Below are 17,133 nucleotides of genomic sequence, written 5' to 3' on the forward strand. Positions count from 1 at the left end.
AGGAAGCAAGAGGGAGTCGCCACTGTCCAGGGCCACAGAACACTTCCCTCTCTGCTTGTCTGTGTGGATGGTCCTCCCTTTCCTCACAGAGGGCCCCTTTGGGCAGCTGTGTCAGAACCTTGAAGCTCTGCTCTGCTCTGCTGGAGCTGTGGGCTGCAGGTCTGCTCATCTTCAACACTGCTTGCCATCTGAGCTAATTCACTGCAGCAGATGGAGCATTTGCTGCAGGTGTGGCGGGGTGGGGCTGGCTGAGCCCAAAATGAGCCCTTAAGCTCTTGCTGCTCAGTGTGGGGTTTGTACACAGCATCATACCAATGCTTAATTGTTTCTCCTCAAAGGGCAAGGGAAGAAGGAACAAGGGAAAGAGAAACGAATACAGATTTTCAAAAGTGTGAGTGAAAGTGTGTGTGTGTGTGTGTAGCTCGCTGGTCAATGTGTGTTACATATCTCCCCTTGTGCCCACAACAGCCTTCCCTCATCCCCCTCAATGGAGCCTGGCTATCTAGTTCACGTGATAGTCTCATGCTTTTAGCTCTGGGGGTCCCTGGTGTATAGGCCAAAATGGCAGCCATCATACATGCACATTTCTGAAAATCTGACAAATGCTTGCTGACTTCTCTACCGTGTATTAGGCCCAGGGTTCTTTAATTCATTCAGAGTTTGTACCCCAGTTCTTACCAGAGAGATTGTCTCATGTCCTTCACCTACCTTGTTCCTGATTGCGCAGACTACCTGCCCTCTATCTGTGATGTCAGAACATCCCACTGGGGAACCACAACAATTACTTACTTTCAAAAATTACTTTGTAATGTATTTAATATATTTTTAGTTCCTTTTAAAGCTATTTAGTAGCTGGAAACAAGGAGAAAAGCCAGCAATGTGACCAGCCAGCTTCCTGCAGACCATCATCAAATGCTACACAGACCACAATTTAGGAACCACTGTTAGGAGAATGTTTATCATATAACTTATGGAATAGATGACAACGTAGGCTCTGACCTGGCAAAGGTTTGTACAAATGCATATTCTTACACCCTCCTACAGTTCCATTGACATCAATGGGGTTGTATGTGGTAAAATGTGTCTGAGTTTATGGATCTGTTAGTAGGGATACCTCCCAAGAGTTAGCCCATATACTATTAAAATATCAACTCCCTCTCATTAATTGTGAGAATAATTTTCTCAAACGAGCAAGGTCATTCAAACCACATAACAAATTAAACTGAACTATAACTCTGTATCCAAATAACCTGAATTTTGAGGAAGTTCAGATTCAAATCTGAATCCAAATATGGACTTCATGAATCAAGCCCCCCACAATTTAAAATACTAAGAACCTTTCTATGATTTTCATCTTCTAAATTATGGACTTTCTGGAAAGCTAAGTATCTTCACTTGATGTCCAGTTAATTAGCCATCTATTTCCTCATGTAGGTCCTATCCTACAAATTCCACCACAAGTAATTCTTTTGGCTTCAATTTTTAACAAATAGATCATTTTCTCCATTACCTCATTCAATTACTTCACTTAATTAAACAAGGTGTATCTGATTTATTCTGGTTCACTGCTATTGAGTGCCTAGTAACTACTCCTATGTGTGCTATAATATTATTTCCTCCGAACTGCATTTTCTTTCTCTGGCTAGATCTAATAATAACGTAGGACAATCTCAAGAGAATTCTATTCCTAGCTTTGATTTCCATAATAGTGCCATAGTTCTGATTCTGAATAATTACTGTGATGGGTTGGACCCCTTGGGAAGCCACCTGATGTGCTGAGATAACACTGAGTCTACCTGTTCTGCCAGCATGAGCCCCCTTTAACCTGTCTTGCTGAGCCAGGCTCTTAAAACCTTCTCTAAGGGGCTTCTTCTTAAGGGATTTTCTCCAGCACTCAGATATCCATCTCCCTTGGATATATTATATAATAATATATTATATATTACCCAAAGATATATTATGAAATTTGCCCCCTCCCTCAATGTGGAGAGAGGTGTTCAGACTTCTTACCCCATCACCAGTTAGAAATTACAGAAACTGGGTTTAATAATAAAACAAATGTTATTAACTATAAAAGGCAGATTTTAAGTGGTAAAAGGGGTAACAAAGAGAACAAAGCAGATTACTAAGCAAATAAAATCAAACACAAATTAAGCTGGTTTCACTAAAGAAATTGGTTACAAATAGTATTTCTCACCCTAGTGTTGTTGCAGGCAGTTTGCAAAGCTTCTGTAGTTCAGTGTTCCAGATATATTCCTTTTTAGACTAGACCTCTGTCTCAGTCTGGACTCCCCCCTTGCCTTCAGTTTTAATTCTTGGGCAGAAAGTCTATGGAGAGGAGGAGTCCTGTTTGCCTTCCTCCTCACCCTTAAATAGGATTTACATAAGGCAGGAATTCTTTGTTTCCCAAACTTGACCCCTCCCTTCCCTTACAGTGGAATGTCACAAGTAGTCCCCCAGGTAATGTTTTAGTATCAGGTGACAAGATTACCTGGCTCTGTAGGATCAGAGTATCCATGAGTTAGTGGCAGCACGGAGCATCCACGGGAAGGCCAAGCTTTTCACAGTCTATTGTCCTCACTGATGGACCATCCACCCTGTCTGGCTTTTTCATTGTCATACCTGAAATGTTCACAGTGGATGTGACCCGAAGTTGCATAGTTGAAATACAGACACATGGTCAATATTCCTAACTTCAAATACAGAAATGATACAGGCATACAAATTGGATTATCATATTCAGTAAATCATAACCTTTTCAATGATATCTCAGATGAGCCATCTTGCATAAAGTATATCTGTTATGTCATATTCTTAACACAAGCATATTTTCATAAGGAATATGGAATGACATGTCACAGTTACCTGTTTTTCTTCCTTATATGTGTCATTTAATTCTGTAACTATAATTCTTCCTTTTGTAACTAAGAATACATGAGTTATACAGTACAGTGCTATGCAAACAAGCCTCATAACAGATCATCGAATCATTTATTCTCAAATTCCTGTCTCTTTTTTTTTTTTCCTATTTGGATGCTTTGAACTTTTAATTATCTACCCATAACATTAATATTCCAGCTAAGAGACACTCTTTGCTAACTTAGGAACATAAAGCCCTACCCTGCTGCCATTGAATTTAATGGGAGAGCTGACATCAACAGGAGCAGGACTGGGCCCCAGATGTCTTTGCCTACGAATTCATTGGTCATCATATTCCATGGTGGACTGGTAGAAAGGGGCTGATTCAGGTACAAGAAAATTAAAAAAGAAAAATCTAAAATGGACCCACAAGTATTCCTTAAGGCAGAGGTGGGCAAACTATGGCCCGCGGTCCACATCTGGCCTGTGGGACCATCCTGCTCAGCTCCTGAGCCCCTGGCCAGGAAAGCTAGTGCCCGGACCCTCCCCTTCTGTCCCCTCTCTCTCACAGCCTCACCGGGACGCGACGCCAGCACTCTGGGTGGCATGGCTGGCTCTGGCCGGGCCACTCAGTTGCAAGCTCCTGCCACTCTGAGCGTCATGGTGAAGGGGATTGGATAAGGGAAAGGGAGTTCTGGGGGGCAGTCAGGGGACAGGAAGCAGGGAGCGATTGCAGGGGGGCGGTCAGGGGACAGGGAGCAGGATAGGCATGGGATTCAGGGGGGCTGTCATGGGGCAGGGGTGTGGATAGGGGTCAGGGCAGTCAGGGGACAGGGAGCAGGAGGGGTTAGATGGGTTGGGGATTCTGAGGGGGGCGTATGGGGTTGGGGGGCCAGGCTGTTTGGGAAGGCACAGCCTTTCCTACCTGGCCCGCCGTACAGTTTCGCAACCCTGATATGGCCCTCGAGCCAAAATGTTTGCCCACCCCTGCCTTAATGGTAACATTTACCACAGTGAAGAGGCCCCACACAACAGCCTAAGCAACACCTGAATGACGGGCATTTAGTGTGTGTTAAAAACAGATGAAAATCACCACAAGTTGTCATATTAATGGCTACCTTCTTCATATAAAAGGAAGTTTTTCTTCACGCAGCACACAGTCAACTTGTGGAACTCCTTACCAGAGGAGGTTGTGAAGGCTAGGACTATAACAGCATTTAAAAGAGAACTGGATAAATTCATGGAGGTTAAGTCCATTAATGGCTATTAGCCAGGATGGGTAAGGAATGGTGTCCCTAGCTCTGTTTGTCAGAGAGTGGTGACTGATGGGTAGGAGAGAGATCACTTGATCATTGCCTGTTAGGTTCACTCCCTCTGGGGCACCTGGCATTAGCCACTGTTAGTAGACAGGATACTGGGCTAGATGGACCTTTGGTCTGACCCAGTACTGTTGTTCTTATGTTCTTATGTATTGGTCAGGTTTTAGTTGTAGTGTCATATGTCTTTTAAAAAGCAAATAAGCCAGCCCACTAGTTAGGACACTATAAGAGCAAATGCATTGAGTTTTGGGCACCTTTGTTTCTTTTTAAACAAGAAGATAGAGTAGAAAGAGCTCACAGGAAAACAACAAAAAATTATAAAAGGTTTGGATAAGATCCATAGCTTGAAGGGAAGGTTAACCATATGGGAATGGCTCATTCTGAAATGGAGAAAAGAAGATTGAGAGGAGACATAATCTTCTGTAAATGGGGAATGAGAATAGGGATCAATTTGCTCACAAGTCAATATAGGTAAATTAATGGACTTACATTGCTGCAGTGAAATTTTAGGTTAACTATTCAGAAAAACTTTAAGAGAATTTAAGCAATGGATCAAGCTTCCAGGAAAGATATGGAATCACCAGCAACAGAAATAATGAAGGTTATCTTTAAGGATGGTTTGGGAATAATTAAGTAAATTCAGCCAAGATGCAAAAGGGGAACTAAATAACGCACCTAGATTATTTGATTTTATGAAATCTTGTCATTGTGAATCTAAAATAGATCTTGAAATGATTTGAGGGCAAGAATCTGTGTGATAATTGAATGGCAGCACTTCATATTGCCATAGGTACTCGGATGCCATAGTGATAAAGCCATGTAAGAACATAGATAGTAAGAGGTACCAGGATAGAACAGATATGTTGGCTTAAGGAAATTGCATATGTTAGTTGAGGCGGAGGCCGCCAGATGACAGCAACCTTCATTGCCAATTTCTTGGAGAGGCATCGATGGCTGCTTCAAACATCGATGGCTGCAGGCCAGATCCTATTTATAAGCTAATCCAAAGCCCACTGAAGGCAATAGGAGTGTGTCCATTGACTTGAATGGACACTGGAATAGGAATAGGATTTATTCTCCTATTTAAAATGGAAATGTCTGTACACTTTCAATGCAGCAAAGAATCCTGTGGCACCTTATAGACTAACAGACGTTTTGGAGCATGAGCTTTCATGGGTGAATACCCACGAAAGCTCATGCTCCAAAACGTCTGTTAGTCTATAAGGTGCCACAGGATTCTTTGCTGCTTTTACAGATCCATACTAACACGGCTACCCCTCTGATACTGTACACTTTCAATGTTAAGAATAAGGGAAAGCATTTAAATACTCATTAGATAGCAGAATGATTAGCAAATACCTTTACACTTTACATTTTAAAACTGAAACCTGACATGAAAATTCTTATGATGATCTACTGATATTAAGCATGGTTTAATACAGAAGCAAGTAAAGGCCTTGTGTCACTAACAATTGTTTTTTTCACTAGGGTGATAATAAAACCAACATTTTACAAGGTACTTTTTGTCAGAAGATCTCAAAGTGCTTTTTTAAAGGTCATTATCATTATTCCGATGTTACATATTGTGAAACTGATTCAGAGGAAGTGACTTGCCCAAGGTCACCCAGCAGCCCAGTACCAAATGACTGATAAGTACCTACAATAGAGAGTTATGAACACCAGAGTTACGAACTGAGCGGTCAACCACACACCTCATTTGGAACCAGAAGTATGCAATCAAGCAGCCGAGACAAAAAATAAAATAAAAATACTGTACAGTTCAGTACTGTTTGAAATGTAAGCTACTAAAATAATAAAGGGAAAGTTTTAGAAAAAGATTTGAGAAGGTAAGGAAATTGTTTCTGTGCTTGTTTCATTTAAATTAAGATGGTTAAAAGCAGTCTTTTTCCTCTGCATAGTAAAGTTTCAAAGCTGTATTAAGTCAATGTTCAGTTGTAAACTTTTGAAAGAACAACCATAATGTTTTGCTCAGCGTTATGAACATTTCAGAGTTATGAAGAACTTTCACTCCCAAGGTGTTCATAACTCTGAGGTTCCACTGTATGATAAACTGCATGAAAACCTTTTACTTTCACATACATTTGCAACAGCAATCTATTGTTTTGCATTGTGTCTTGTAAGAACATAAGAACAGCCAGAATGAGTCAGGTCAATGGTCCATCTAGTCCAGTATCCTGTCTTCCAATTGTGGCCAGTGTCAGATACTTCGGAGAGAATGAACAGAACAGGGCAATTTTGAGTGACCCATTCCCTGTTGTCCAGTACCAGCTTCTGGCAGTTGGGGGTTTAGCGATAACTGGGGCACGGGGTTGCATCCCTGATCATCTTGGCTAATAGCCATCCATGGACCTATCCTTAGAACCCTGGGCAGATACAAAATTTGTATCTACATCCAATCCGCGATCCGCAAACATGGTTCGCAGATATCCAAGGATATAAAGCTGATATCTGCAGATTTGCAGGGCTCTACCTATCCTCCATGAACGTATCCAGTTCCTTTTTGAACCCAGTTATGCTTTTGGCCTTCACGGCATCCCCTAGCAACAAGTTCCATGGGTTGACTGTGTGTTGTGTGAAGAAGTACTTCTTTATGTTTGTTTTAACCTGCTACCTAATTTCATTGGATAACCCCTGGTTCTTGTGTTGTGTTATGTGACAGGGTAAATAACACCTCCTTAGTCACTTTCTCCACACCAGTCATTATTTTATAGACCTCTATCATATCCCCACTTTAGTTATCCACTTTCTAAGATGAACAGTCCCAGTCTTTTTAAACTCTCCTTGTTTGGAAGCTGTTTCATACCCTAATCATTTTTGTTGCCATTCTCTACATCTTTTCCATTTCTAATGTCCTTTTTGAGATAGGGATACCAGAACTGCACACACTATTCAAGGTGTGGACATACTATGGATTTATATAGTGGCATGATATTTTCTGTTTTATTATCTATCCCTTTCCTAATGGTTTCTAACATAGTTAGCTTTTTTGACTGCCACTGCACATTGAACAGATGTTTTCAGAGAACTATCCACAATGACTCCTAGATCTCTTTCTTGAGAGGTTTCAGCTAATTCAGGCACCAACATTTTGGGGTATGTATGTATAGCTGGGATTATTTTTTCCAATGTTCACTACTTTTTACTTATCAACATTGAATTTCATCGGCCATTTTGTTGCCCAGTCACCTCATTTAGTGAAATCTCTTTGGAACAATTTGCAATCAGCTACGGACTTAACCATCTTAAGTAATTTTGTATTGTCTGCAGATTTTGCCACCTTACTGTTCACCTCTATTTTCCAGATCATTTATTAATATGTTGAATAGCACAGTCTCAGTACAGATCCTTGGAGGACCCTGCTATTTACCTCTCTCCATTGTGAAAACTGATCTTTTATTCCCATCCTTTGTTTTCTATTTTTCAACTGGTTACTGATCCAGGAGAAGACCTTCCCTCTTATCCCGTGACTCTTTACTTTGCTTAAGAGCCTTTGGTATAGGACCTTGTGAAAAGTTTTCTGAAAGTCCAAGTATATTTTATCAACAAGATCAACCTTGTCCACATGCTTGTTGACACCCTCAGAGAATTCTAACAGGTTGATGAGGCATGATTTCTCTTTACTAAAGCCAGGTTGACTATTCCCCAACATATTGTGTTCATCTATACGTCTAATTATTCTGTTCTGTACTATCATTTCAACCAATTTGCATGGTATTGAACTTAGGTTTACCAGCCTGTAATAGCTAGGATTGTATCTGGAGAGTTTTTTTTTTTTTTAAATCAGCTTTATATTAGCTATCCTGCAGTCACTGGTACAGAGGTTGATTTAAAAGATAGGATACATATCAAAGTTAGTAGTTCTGCAATTTTGTATCAGAGTTCCTTAAGAACTCTTGGGTGAATACCATCTGTTCCTGGTGACTTATTACTGTTTAATTTATCAGTTTGTTCCAAAACCTCTTTCTACAAATACCTCAATCTGGGGCAGTTCCTCAGATCTGTGATCTAAAAACAATGGCTCTGGTGTGAGTATCTCCTCCACATCCTCTCCAGTGAAGACCAATGCAAACAATTCATTTAACTTCTCCACAACAGTCTTGTCTTCATTGTGTACTTCAACACCTTGATCATCTAGTAGCCCCACTGACTGTTCGGCAGGCTTTCTGCTTCTGATATACTTAAAAATAAATTGCTGTTAGTTTCTGGGTCTTTAGCTAGTTGCTCTTCAAATTCTTACTTGGCCTGCCTTATACTTTAACACTTGACTTGCAGAGTTTGTGCTCCTTTGTATTTTCCTCAGTAGGAATTTCTAAAGGATGCCTTTTTGCTTGTCTCTTTTACTCTGCTATTTAGCCATGGTGTCATTTTTGTTTGTTTGTTTTTTTACTTGAGCTATACATTTAGTTTAAGCCTGTATTATGGTGTTTTTAAATAATCTCCATGGTTTGCTGGCATTTCAACCTTGTAACTGTTCCTTTTAATTTCTGTTTAACTAGCTTCCTCGTTTTTGTGCAGTTCCCCTGTGAAGTTAAATGCTACAGTGGGTGGGCTTCTTTGTTGTTTTCTCCCTGCACAAGGGTGTTAAATTTAATTGCATTATAGCAGTTGGTCTCAAACTTTTTTACTGGTGACCCCTTTCACATAGCAAGCCTCTGAGTGTGACCCCTCTTATAAATTAAAAACACTTTTTTTATTTAACACCATTATAAATGCTGGAGGCAAAGCAGGGTTTGGGGTGGAGGCTGACAGCTTGTGACCCACCATGTAATAAGCTTGTGACCCTCTGAGGGGTCCCAACTTCCAGTTTGAGAACCCCTGCATTAATCTGGATTATTGAGCAGTTCAGCTATATTCATCTTTGGGACCAGATCCTGTGTTCCACTATGAGTTAATTCAAGAATTGCCTCTCCCCTTGTCAGTTTCAGGAATAACTGCTCTAAGAAGCAATCATCTACTATGTCTAGAATTTTTTTCTCCGCATCTCTTCCTGAGCTGACATGTACCCAGTGAATATGGGGATAGTAGATATCACCCATTATTATTACATTTTCAGCCTTTGTAGCCTCTTGAATCTTCCTGATCATTTCACAGTTACTGTCACCATCCTGGTCAGGTGATCAGTAGTATGTTCTTACTGCTATATTCATATTGTTTAAGCAATAACAATATCAAGAAATGAAATTTTTACAACAAATAAGCCTGGTCTACATGGAAAAGTTATGTCAGCATAGCTGTTGGTCAGTGGTTTGAAAAGTTCACACCTGTGACTGACATAGTTATGCCCACAAAACTCCCAGTTTAGATGCAGTTATGTTGATGGAAGTATTCTGTCGACATAGCTAATGTCATTTGGAGAGGTGTTTGTACACTGACAGAAATAAACCTTCTGTTGGTTTAGGTTGTGTCTACACTAGATGTGTCTGTCGACATAGCTATACCCTATAGTCTCTGTAATGCAGATATATCCATAAATTTACATGCAAATGTGATGGTGGGAATGCCTCACATTGGCATTGGAAGGGTTACTGGGAACTTCAGAACTCAATTAAACTACCTTTTGGCACCTAGAGAGGTGTTAAGTAGGTTAATTAGCAGGGCCACATGGAAAGAAGTCTGGTTTAAAGTCCTGCAACCTGACCTGAACCTGACTGGACCAAACTGGGTGTTGGATCCCGGTCGGGTGGGAAAACAACTAGACCTTCTAGGTCTTGGCCAGAATTGGCTCTTCTCCTCCTGCCCAGGGGATCAGCATGGCAGTGGCTGGGTGCCTCACTTCTCCTGGTCGCCATCACCTCACAACATTGTGTGTGCTGTGGAGTGTGTGCGCCGAGGAGTCGCAGTGCCTCTCACTCAGCAGCAATGCATGCATTGTGCAGCAGTGGGCAGCAGATGGCAGGAGTGAGTCACACGGCCACTGTCGCGCTGATCCCCACAGGTACGAGAGACGATCCCATGGGAAGGAGGCGGTGTTGTTGCTGACTCGGGTGTGGGTGGAAGGCTTGGGGTTGGGTAGCACTGGAAAATGACTTTACACACTGGGGTGTCACGTAGCTTTGGGTCTGATTTAGGTCCAGGTTGAGCCTAAAAATTAGGACCAAGCAGGACTAAGGACTAAGAAAGCTCAGATGGAGAATGACCCAGTGGGGAGGAATGTGGCAGTTCTTGCTCTCTGGGTACGTTCTGAGAAAAATAAGGAGCAGAATGTTGGGGAAGACTGGGAAAGGAGTGATGCTCACCCCCAGAAATGGCGGGAGTTGTTTAAATACAAGTGGTTTGTATTTATGTTTGTTGGATTTGTTGGAGAACTCCAGGGAAGAATCCTGTCAGTCATGGCCCTGGAGAAGGGGAGAAGGCTGAAACCTTGGAGAGTCTGAGAAATGCATGCATGTAGTGGGCCTAGGAAGAGGCTGTGGGAAAGGCACATTGACAGGGTGAGGAAGAAGCTCAGGGAGATAGCAGGGGGCAAGTCTGAATATAGAGTGACCTTGCCTGCTAACTACAGAGTCACTGGGCTAGAACCAAGAAGAGAGAGAGGGCCTGGGTTCCCTCACAAGCCATAGGGGAAGGTGGTGAGGAACTACCATCTGAGAGAAGGAAATAAGGATGACTGAACCCTGAGGGAAGGTTGTGAAGACCACTGGACCAGAGTCAGGGGCCAAAAACCTGAAGTAAGGACATGAGACTTTTATTGTATTGGCTTTCTGTTACTCCGGAAGGCATGAAAGAAAAGATGACCTGGCTGAGGGGCCAAGTTGCAGGAAGAGAACGACAATCGACGGGAGTGCTAGCAGAAGAGCCTACGGTGCTACACCAAGCCACAAAGGGGCACACCAGCAACGAGTCTACTTTTCCATAGTTAAATAAATAAATAAAAACAAATGCTTGTCACCTTAGATCTAGCTTGGAACTTTAATTACACAGTACATCTTTAGTGACAGTTTGTAACATGGAGGATCAGATAATATGCAGAATGCCGTAGAAACAGTTATTAAAACAAACCAGAGTCAGTAAGCTAGCATCATAGGCAGAGAAATGAATGTATCCATAACAAATGATCTTCTCTGCAAATATATATTTTATAACCCCCATAGACATGGAGGAGAATAGAAGGAAATGTTCACTAAATCCTAGAAAGGAAATGAAGATACTGAGTTAAACATTCCATTGCCACCAACACACTTAAACTTAATGAATTACATAGGAAACTTGTTCTCACGTATTTCATCACCTTTAGCAGTATTTTGAGCTCTCTTTGAGTTGCACATGTATTTCTAGGTATATCATGCTAAAACCTGGCATCATTGATGTCAGTGGGAATGTTGCCTTTGTTTCCAGTGAAATCTGAATTTGACTCACAAAGCATATAGTCTGTATAGCAGGAGGGATGAATACATAAACCCGTCAGAGATGCTAAACCAGATCAGCCCAGTGATCCTTCTAGTCCATATTCTGTCTCTGAGGGTGGCATAATAGATGTTTAAGAAGAAGCTTTAAATCTCATGTAATGCATTTGATTGTGCAGGAAATTTCTTCTTGACTTAAGATACTGTGTTAGAGTTGCAAGCAATCAAAGGCATGGTGCTGAAAGTGCAGTTTAAGGTAATAAATACATCACTATTGGTTTCATGGCTGTGCAGTAGACCTGGGCAAATAATTAACAAAATACATCTAACATATTTAGCCTCCTTCTCTGCTCCTGTAAGAAGAATGAGCAAAATGTGATTTCCTTCACACTTTTCCACTATTCAGAATTATTAGATACATTGTTTGCAACTTCTTTTCCTCTGTGAATTCATTGCAGACACGTCTCAGACCACTTGCTTGTAGCTTATTTGATCTATAGTTCGTTGTGATTGTTTAGATAAATCATTCAGTATTAAATATTCATTTTCTGCACAAACTTTTGGGCAAGTAAAACATTCTCACTGAAAGCAAACACCTATAATGGGAAAATATGGCCAAAGCAAACCAATGTAAACCAGTGAATATTCATAGCAAATGTGTTTCACTATTTGGCCAGTTCTAGTACTGTATACAGTAATATAGAACTGCTAGTTCAGAAAGATACCAAATACTAGAACATCTATGCTCTGAGGAATTGGAGCATTGCCCAAAGCTATATAGTAGGTTTCAGCAGCCAGTAAAATACCAAAGAGCAGCCTCTTATTTTGTGTAAGCCAGTATCAACAGAGGTATGCCAATTTACACCTGATAAGCTCTAACCTTGTATTTGAAGTCAATGGAGCTGTGTTGATTTACACCAGTTGAGGATCTGTCCCATATTTGCAGTGCCTTTTTATTTAAAATATTATACACATTTCAGAAAAAGTTTTCTGTTTTTAAATCATGAGCCAGGAGACAAAGTTAACAAACTTTCTATCAGGCCTTGAAATTATTTCAGAAAAAAGAAAGTTTCAGAAGTCTGAGTTCTGCAGCAGAATGGTACTGTCCCAGAAAGCCTTACATTTTCCACTAAAAGGGAAACAAATAATATCTGCTTCTCTAGCATTGATTTTTCATTTATCATCACACTTACCCAAGTCTCCTTAAACTAGCCATCGGCTGTTCTCCAAATGCGGAGCCCAGGAATAGGAGAAGGGTGATATTTTAAAAAAAGGAATGTCCTATTTCCTTCACCGCCTACATACTCTCTTTTTAATAATCTCCTTTCTCTAGCGACCTTCATTGCTGATGGCAGAGCTGATCCAGGCTAAGCTCTTTTGAACTATACCAGCAATTTTTTTAGGCCTCTATTATTAAAGCAGTCAATAGGTTATTAGTTCAGTTCACTTTCTTACTCACTGATGTCTAAACCTAATTTATCTTCTTTTTACCAAGAGGGAAATAGGAAGAAACACCAGTGGTTTGGGGCCAGATTCTATGATCGTATTATTAACGCACAGTTACAGGCTCCGGGTGGTGCAGAGCTGGACTATTCCAGCAGGAGAACTATGACAGTTTGTGCCGCAGGGAGGCACAAAGCCTCTTAGAACTCGCCACACCAAAGGGGAGTGTGCTTGTTGCACCCCTCAGGGTGGTGTAGCCTGCTTCTTTCTCTGAGTCCATCCCACATTGCTGCTCAGTGCTGAAACAGAGAGGAACCATGGCTCAGGCTGATAGAGAATTGTTTGATGAAACTTTTTCTTGTCAGAAAATACTGATTAGTCAAAACAGAAGCATCTAATAGATGATCAGCGAGATTGTATTATGGGAATTCATGTTGATTAATCTGGGCTGTTGATTAATCACAGTTAACTCTCTCAATTAACTCACAAAAATTAATCGAATGGTTTAACAATAGAATAATTTTTGGATGTTTTCCTACATTTTCAAACATATTTATTTCAATTACAACGCAGAATACAAAAAGTAAGTCTATACTGCCTGCCGGAATGGTGGCCAGTGTTCAATGTATCAGGGATCAATTTATCGCATCTCATCTGGACGCAATAAATTGCTCTGCTAATCGCCGCCCGTACTCCACCTCGGCAGGAGGAGTAAGCGCAGTCAACGGGGGAGCCACGGCAGTCGACTTGCCGCTGTGAGGACTGCCAGGTAAGTCGAACTAAGCGTAGCTGAAGTTGTGTATCTTGGTTCGACCCCCACCCCCTGCTAGTGTAGCCCAGGCCATGGTATAAAGTGCTCACTTTACATTATTTTTTATTACAAATATTTGCACTATAAAAATTACAAACAAAAGAAACAGTATTTTTCAATTCACCTCATACCAGTACTGTAATGCAATCTCTTTATCGTGAAAGTGCAACTTATAAATGTAGATTTTTTTGTTCCATATCTGAACTCAAAAACAAAACAGTGTAAAACTTCAGAGCCTACAAGTTCACTCAGTCCCACCAAGTACTGTATGGCAATCTCTTTCTCACAAAAGTTTAACTAAATGTAAACAAACTTGTTTGTCTGAGCAACTGACTGAACAAGAAGTAGAACTGAGTGGACTTGTAGGCTCTAAAGTTTTACCTCATTTTATTTTTGAATGAAGTTATTTTTTATATATAATTCTACATTTATAAGTTTAACTTTTGTGAGAAAGAGATTGCACTACAGTCAGGGCCGGTTCTAGTCATTTCACAGTCCCAAGCACGGCGGCACGCTGCAGGGGGCGCTCTGCCGCTCACCGGTCCCGCAGCTCTGGTGGATCTCCCGCAGACGTGGCTGCGGAAGATCTGCTGGTCCCGCGGCTCCGGTGGACCTCCCGCAGGCGTGCCTGAGGCTGCTCCACCAGAGCCGTGGGACCAGCTGACCCTCCACAGGGATGCCTGTGGGAGATCCACCGGAGCTGCCTGCCACCCTCCCGGCAAGCGGCAGAGCACCCCCCGAGGCATGCCGCCCCAAGCGCGTGCTTGGCGTGCTGGGGCCTGGAGCCGGCCCTGACTACAGTACTTGTATTAGGTGAATTGAAAGTACTATTTATTTTGTATTTTACAGTGAAAATATTTGTAAACCAAATAAATATAAAGTGAGCACTGTACACTTTGTATTCTGTGTTGTAATTGAAATCAATATATTTGAAAACATAAAAAATGTTGTTCTATTCTATTGTAGTTTGACAGTGCATTTAATTGTGCTATTAATCATGATTAATTCTTTTAATCATTTGACAGCCCTACTTCCTACCTAAACTTTTCTAATCATAGAGATCCATAAAAGATGTGTGCTGGCTGGGCCACAGTGGAGCATTTCAGGCCAAAACCGGCCATCTGAAAATCATTTAAAGGGACACCATCAACAGTTTCAATAATTGTGTTTGCCAGATCTTCAGCTAGTGTAAATCAGCATAGCTCTATTGAAATCAATGAAACTCTGCTTATTTACTCTGGCTGAGGATCTGACCCAGTTGTCTGGATCTCTGGATGCACCCTACTTGCTTCAACAGGCAGAAAATTTTAACTGATATCACTACAGTATGTAATGGAAAGCAAGGACTTTCACTTACAGCATTTTATCCCCAGGGCCACCCAGAGGATTCAGGGGGTAAGGGGCCAGGGCTTGGTCTTCGGCGGCAATTCAGCAGCGAGTCCCTCTCGGAGGGAAGGACCCACCACCGAAGAATGAAGCAGCAGTGGTAGAGCAGCCTAAGTGCCACCGATAGCAGCTTCCCCCCTACCCGCTGCTTGCGGCACTTGTACTCACCGGGCGGCGCTCCAAGGCTTTGGCAGCGCTTCCGCAGCGGGTCCTTCACTCGCTCCAAGTCTTCCTCTGCACTGAAGGACCCACCATCGAAGACCTGGAGTGAGTGAAGGGCCCACCACTGAACTGCCTCCTCCTTTGAAAAATACATTTTTTAAAAAATCAGCATTATCTTTTCAACTGTGCTTGAAGTTAGTTTGCAGACACTAGTTCAGCATATTTCCAATTTTTTCTTTCTTTTGCTTTCCACTCCTTTTGCTCTGCTACCTTCAATGAGAACTCAGCAAAATGAAAGTTGTAATATTCTAGATCTCTGAAGAAATGTTTGGGGTGAAAAACAATTACCCTGAGAAATCCTTAGGTTGATCTATTTTAATACACTTCAAGAGAGGAAGAATTTTCAAAGTGAGTCTCTAGGCACAATTCTTATTACCCTCAAAAACCTACTTTGGGAGAGATGGGTTCCCAGTAGGAATAGGTTATTGGAGAATTGGAATAATGACAGTTATAGTCAGGAACCTTACATTTATATACCATTTTTAACCCAAGGGACTGCAAATTGTGGACCAGACTGTGCACCTAAGATCCCCTCTGTACACAGATTTCCCCCCATGATGTATGAACATTGGAGGCAGCTGTCTCTGCTGGAATATCTTTCCCTTTCAGAAGACCCCATGGAGCTGGTGTCTGACTCAGTGGGAGGGAGCTGGAACTGGATAGGTCTGTGAAGTGAGTGGCCTCATAATGGGGGGAGCCAAGTAGATGACTTCACCATCCCCATAGAGAGTGCCAAACTTTGAGTGATATTATTTTTCTTTCAGAGCCCTTTCCCCTGAAAAGGATCTCTCTAATTTCCCAAGTTCCATGTGTTTTTGGGTAGGTACTGTTAGGATATAGATATTCAGGTCTATCTGCAAAGGCCTATCCTTTAAGAATTTAGTTGTATTCTTATCACTTAGCTAGTTATAGAGGTATAAAAGAGAGAATCAAAATCACTGTCTGTGTAATGGCCGTCTCTTACAGTGACAGGCTAAGGCCTTCAGCTAAGATGTAGTTAGGCAGCCATAAGCTGGGAAGTGTATGGTCACATCCTCACATTCCAAACTAGTCACATTGAAATAAGGTGCTATTGGGCTATTAGGAATACAATCCTGTCCTGATATTCCTATCACCTCCAGAGGAAGGGTAGAGCCTAGAAGATGTAAAAGGAAACTTAGTTTGATAGCATCCTGTCTAGCAAGAACTCACTTATCAATAGACACAGCTGGAAAACTCTTATGTCTGTATAAATGTAGTTGTGAAATCCTCACTTCTGTATTGTTTTGTATGTTTATTTATACAGTCTCTGTCTGGTTCTGTAATTGTTTCTGTCTGCTGTGTAATTAATTTTGTTGGGTGTAAACCAATGAAGGTGGTGGGGTATAATTGGTTAAATAACCATGTTACAATATGTTAGAATTGGTTAGTTAAATTTCAGTAAAATGATTGGTTAAGGAATAGCTAAGCAAAACTCAGGTTTTACTATATAGTCTGCAGTCAATCAGGAAGTAAGCAGTGGGGGGGAATGGGAACAGGGACTGGGGATGGGGGAATTAAAATCATGTTTTGCTAAAGGGGAAAATGGGAACAGGGGATGGGAACAGGACCAGGGACACGGATAAGGCTCTGTGGTGTCAGAGCTGGGAAGGGGGACACTAAGGAAGGAAACTGGAATCGTGCTTGCTGGAAGTTCACCCCTATAAACATCGAATTGTTTGCGCCTTTGGCCTTTGGGTATTGTTGCTCT

This window comes from Gopherus flavomarginatus, chromosome 4 (genome assembly GCF_025201925.1).
Source record: "Gopherus flavomarginatus isolate rGopFla2 chromosome 4, rGopFla2.mat.asm, whole genome shotgun sequence".
NCBI classification, from domain to species: Eukaryota; Metazoa; Chordata; order Testudines; family Testudinidae; genus Gopherus; species Gopherus flavomarginatus.